Here is a 6,361-nt window from a genome sequence, read left to right on the forward strand (position 1 = left end):
CGGGAGTTCACGCTCTTTGCTGCCCTGACTCTCTCACCTGCGGTTCTGGGCCACTGGGGTGCCCGCGACCCGCTGGAGGTCTCCGGGGATCCGGTGCCTAGTGTTGGGGATGGCGGGAAAGAAGGGACAGGGGAGCAGTTTGCTTAATGGAATACTTTTTGTTTAGTGTTCTTAGCCGGAAGCACGAGGGAAAAAATGTGTATACCGTTTTAAAGGTCACTTGAAAATCTTGACTTCTTGTAATTACTAAGAAAAATGCGTGCGTGTCTTGTGAACCTATTAGAATGGTACACAGCTGTATGTTGGTGTTTAATGCGAAAAGAGCTCCATATCATGCTAAAGAAAAAGCAGAATTATTTAAATAATCCTTGTGTTTATAAAAAACCCACCTTCTTTCTGGATCAAGACTTCCAGTTCATTCCGTCTGTGTGTGTGTGTGTACACACGTTCGTGTGTTTAATACATTGTTTCACTATATAGAATCTTAATTCTACTTTGATCGTTTTCTCTTCAATGTATTGGTACACTAAAAAAAACACTGCCTTCCACAGGGTAAAAATAGTATTTATTTCATAGATGTGATTGTTGACATAGACACTCCAGTAATGATGTCGATATTATCAGTCACTTCTGGATTTATAAATCTTGTCTCAAGCATTTTTACGTATTTGAGGTAATCAGACTTCCCCGTTTTTTTTCCTATAATTAGCCAGGTAACAGACCCACCAGTAGTACTGCTGCTGCTAAAATTTAGCTAAGAGTCTGCTCATGAAAAACTTTCTTAGAATGACTTACAGTACTGTGCAAGGTTTCCTCAAGTTAGTTTAGATGTTGTAGGAAGGTAAAGTAAGGAAATAGTAGGAAAAATGTAAATGAGGAGACAGTCCCTGCACCCAAGGCTTGGCCTTGCCTGGAGTCAGCTCTGTGGCAAAAAGGTGGTTTGCCCTGGCTGCCTGTTAAAATGAACGGCGCAGAGCTGCGCTGGAATGCCTAAGAGGCAATAAGCTGTTATGTGTATAGTAATCTACTCCTCCCTGCTGCAGTCACCCTTGTTTTATTACTCCTACACAATCCCCCCCACTGACCCAATTGTAACAGTTGGGAAAATGCCAAAATACTTAGCAGCAACCATATGGAAGACCCTCCAAAAGTGCACAGCAGGAGCTAAAGACCGAGCTAGTTCATTACAATAAAGACGAAATAGAAATAAGTACTATTTAAATCACGCACTGTAATAGCTTGATTCTTGCAGAGTTTGAAGCAGGCTTATATTCAGCTGGTATGCACCAGGCTAGCGGCCTTCCACTGCTGATTAGTTTGGTGGCCAAACTACAAGTGCATACTTGGAACGTCACTTCTTAAATATAGATGATAATTTGGAAACACCAAGAAGCTGTAAACTAGAATATGATGGCATTCTTCATTTGTTAAAAACTACCATTATCACATGTAAATCCACTGAATCAACAAAATACATATGTAAGCATAAAAACAAAAACAAAAAACCCCGTAGCTGTGGAGTCCGTTCCGACTATGGCAACCCTATAGGACAGAGTAGAACTGCCCCATAAGGTTTCCGAGGAGCAGCTGGTGGACTTGAACTGCCAACTTTTTTTGGTTATGTGGCTGAGCTCTTAACTACTGTGCCACCAAGGCTCCATTATGTAAGCATAGAGGAGAAAAAAAAAATTAATTTTATTACTTATTTTAATTGCATTAAGAAAGAAACTAATATTCTGTGGTCATATTATAATAACTGAACACTCTTTCTCCATATTGTTCAGACAGTGAAAAATATCTATTATTTAATGATGGGCACCATGCTATGTGGTAGGCATAAACCAGTGAAGAGAACTAACACAGACTGTCTGCTCGTTTTTCTTATCCACTTCCTACCATTTTTTCCATCTTTTCCCCCTCACTTGTCCGTTATAGAGAGACAGGTCTTGGCATGGTATAAAGGGGAAAAAAAAGCTCTTAAAAACAGCTATTCTAAAATGAAATGGGTGACAGGTAGTGAGTTCCTTGCCATTGAAACATTCAGGCAGGAGTAAATTTTTTTTACACAGGATTCCTTTATAGAAATAGGTTTGATTAGAAGTTTCCTAAAGTTCCTTTCAAACCTGAAATTTTTATTAGGAATAAAATATAGCTCAGGCCAAACACCTTGGTGTTTCAAAGCCTACAGATGTTGTTAGGTGGTGCCACTGAGTCAGTTCCAACTCATACCAACCCTATGTACCACAGAACGAACCACTGCCTGGTCCTGTCCCATCTTTAAAATCGTCGTTGTGCTTCAGCCCATTGTTGCAGCCACTGTGTCATCTCGTTGAAGGTCTTCCTCTTTTCTGCTGACCCTCTACTTTACCAAGCTTGATGTCCTTCTCCAGGGACTGATCCCTCCTGACATGTCCTAAGTATGTAAGATGCAGTCTCGCCAGCTTTGCTTCTAAGGAGCATTCTGGTTGTACTTCTTCCAAGAGAAATTCTTTTTTTCGTTCTTTTGGTAGTCCATGGTATATTCAATATTTGACAACACCACAATTCAAGGACATCAATTCTTCAGTCTTCCTTATTCATTGTCCAGCTTTCACATGCATATGATTTGATTGAAAATACCATGGCCTGGGTCGGGTGCACCTTAGTCTTCAGGGGGACATCTTTGCTTTTCAACACTTTCAAGAGGTCCTTTGGAGCAGATTTGCCCAATGCAATGCATCTTTTGATTTCTTGACTGCTGCTTCCATGGGGGTTGATGGTGGATTCAAGTAAAATGAAACCCTTAACTTCAGCTTCATTTATCATGATGTGGCTTCTTGGCCCAGTTGTGAGGATTTTTGTTTTTGTTATATTGAGGTGTAATCCATACTGAAGGCTGTGGTCTTTGATCTTCATCACTAAGTGCTTCAGGTCCTCTTCACTTTCAGCAAGGAAGGTTGTGTCACCTGCAATAACACAGGTTTTTCATGAGTCTTCCTCCAGTCCTGATGCCCTGTTCTTCTTCATATCATCCAGCTTCTCAGATTACCTACTCAGCATACAGATTGAATAGGTATGGTGAAAGGATACAGCCCTGATGCACACCTTTCCTGACTTTAAATCACTCGGTATCCCCTTGTTCTGTCTGAACAATTGCCTCTTGATCTATGTGCAGATTCCTTATAAGCACAGTTAAGTGTTCTGGAATTCCCATTCTTTGTAATGGTATCCATAATTTGTTATGATCCACACAGTCGAATACCTTTGCATAGTCAATAAAACACACGTAAACATCCTTCTGGTATTCTCTGCTTTCAACCTGGATCCATCTGATATCAGCGATGATATCCCTGGTTCCACGTCCTCTTCTGAAACCGGCCTGAATTTCTGTCAGTTCCCTGTCAATATACTGCTGCAGCCGCTTTTGAATGATCTTCAGGAAAATTTTGCTTGCATATGATTTTTTTTTTATGATATTAATGATATTGTTTGATAATTTCCGCATTCAGTTGGATCACCTTTCTTGGGAAGAGGCATAAATATGAATCTCTTCCAGTCAGTTGGCCAGGTAGCTGTGTTTCAAATTTCTTGGCATAGATGAGTGAGAGCTTCCAGCACTGCATCCATTTATTGTAACATCTCAATTGTCTCAATTGATATTCCGTCAATTCCTGGAGCCTTGTTTTTCGCAAATGCCTTCAATGCAGCTTGGATTCCTTCCTCCCATACCATCGGTTCCTGATCATATGTCCCTCTTGAAATGGTTGAACGTTGACTAATTCTTTTTGGCATAATGATTCTGTGTATTCTTTCCATCTTCTTTTGATGCTCCTTGCATTGTTTAATATTTTCCCCCTTAGAATCCTCCACTATTGCAACTTGAGGCTTGAATTTTTCTTCAGTTCTTTCAGCTTGAGAAATGCTAAGCGTGTTCTTCCCTTTTGGTTTTCCATCTCCAGCTCTTTGCACGTGTCATTATAATACTTTGCTTTGTCTTCTCTAGGCACCCTTTGAAATCTTCTGTTCAGTTCTTTTGCTTCATCATTTCTTTCTTTTGCTTTAGCTTCTCGATGTTCTAGAGCAAGTTTCAGAGTTCTCCTCTGACATCCATTGTGCCTGTCAGTTTATCGTACTGTGGGGGCTTGCATGTTGCTGTGATGCTAGAAGCTATGCCACCAGTATTCAAATACTAGCAGGGTCACCCATGGAGGGCAGGTTTCAGCTGAGCTTCCAGACCAAGAAAGACTAGGAAGAAGGATCTTACAGATAACACCATCAAATCTGGTTAGCTTTAAACTTTAAAAAAAAATGGTAAAGCCAATAAGATATAACATCTCACCATTTTAAATCATCCTGATTCAAACAACCTTCATCTTTTTTCTGGATTATTATAATACCGCCTATCTGGTCTTCCCGATTTCATCCTTACCTTGCTCCCTTCTTGTTTCAGCATAGCAGACAGAGTGAGCCTATTATAATGTGAATCAGATCAGGTTATTCTGTTTTTCTAAAAAAGACATCAACATATTCTCAGCATGTATGTCCGGACCACATACTTCTGTTCTCCAGATTAAACTTGTAATTCACTCATTATGGAGTGCTAGTGGCACAGTGGTTAAGCACTGGGTTGTTAAACAAAAGGTTGGCAGTTCGAACCCATCAGCCACTCCATGGGAGAAAGATGTGGCAGTGTGCAGCCTTGGAAACCCTGTGGGGCAATTCCATTCTGTCCTATATGGCCACTGTGAGTTGAAATCGACTCTATGGCAATGAGTTTATTTTTTGTTTTTTTTATATTCATTCACTAAATCATTCAAATTTCTGCCATCAAGATTGCCCTAATTATTTCCCTTTGTTATGTGTCGCCTAGATGGAACATAATTTTTAGATGTACTCTGAGAATTTTGCAATCTATTACCTCTCTTGATCTGTTCACTGCATTTCTGATAGCACACTGCAAGATTATAGTAGCATTTTTAGCAATAATGTTCTTTGAATGGCATCGTATATTTATTAAACTAAATTTTTTAGCATTTTTTTAAGTAAACTTTTACTCAGTCCTCACCATCCCACACTTGAGTAATGGCTAATTGTAATCCAAATATAGAACTTTTCATGTATCTTTGCTACATTGATCTATCTATAAACTTATTATCAAGGTTTTATTTAATTTTTATTTTAAAGAACTTTTAAACTATTTTGTCTTCAAAAACAGACTCTTGCTGAAATCAAGATATAAAATATCTATGTTATATTCATAATTTATAAGTTGTAGTAACCATAGAAATAAAAGAAATGAAGTAGCTTGTCATAATTTGTTCTTGGAGAAACAATATCCAATCCACATGATCAACATTTGCTCTTCCAAGTATTAATAAAACATAACTTAATAATCTATTTAAGATTGTCTTCTGGAGTTTTTCATAACCCTTTCAAGACCCAATTATTTTCTCCTTTGAATTTTTTGCTGATACTGTGTGTTTTCAGTAATAAATGCATGATGCTTAAAGAACCAGTTCAGAATTTTTGTTATGAGTTATGGATTTTGATACCCATTATCTGGGATCACATGTGTCTTAATGGACCTTGGAACAGGTAAACTCTGTTGATATAAGTTAATGATAAAATATATTTTTTAAATGTATTTTATTTCTTGAAAATTTGCAAAACATGAAGGCCACTGGCAGCCACTGCACATACGTTTTATTCTAGTCTCCTTCTTATCCTTTTAATTTTTCTTTCATGAAACTTTTCAAGACACGGTACAATGCATTCTTCCTTACTGCAAAAGCAGAATTTACAGCCCAAATAAATAAAGCCAAGGGATTTTATTTTTATCTCAGAAAAATTACCACTATAGTGTATTCTTCATTATTGCACAACAGTACTTACAGGTCAAAAAACTAAAACTAAAGGAATTTGAATCTCAGAAAAATTACCATTACTGTGCATTTTTCATTATAACAAAAGCAATACTAACAGCCAAGAAGCAGAAACGGCCGCCCTGGAATACTGCAGAACTGCTCACTGCAGTGCACTCCACCCGCTACATGTGGAAGAAATGATTAGGCCCTAAGACTGAAGGCAGAGTAAGAATAACATCCAGTCTCTTGAAAAGTACCACTTCAATGCATTATACCTTATTACAAAGGCATTATTTACTGTTAAGAAGCTAGAAAAGCAGGGAGCCAGTAACACTTGGCAACAGTGAATGGCACAAGGAGAAAATAGCCATTATGGCTGAATGAAAACTGGCAAAAGCTTATTCTCTTGATAAGTATATTCTCAGGAGAACATGGTAACTGGGAAACATAGTGAGGAGGATTATCTCACAGAAATAAAGGCAGACCTGTCAAAAATTTAGAAAATTCACACATATAGG

The sequence above is a fragment of the Loxodonta africana genome, chromosome 20 (assembly GCF_030014295.1).
Source record: "Loxodonta africana isolate mLoxAfr1 chromosome 20, mLoxAfr1.hap2, whole genome shotgun sequence".
Classification (NCBI taxonomy): Eukaryota; Metazoa; Chordata; class Mammalia; order Proboscidea; family Elephantidae; genus Loxodonta; species Loxodonta africana.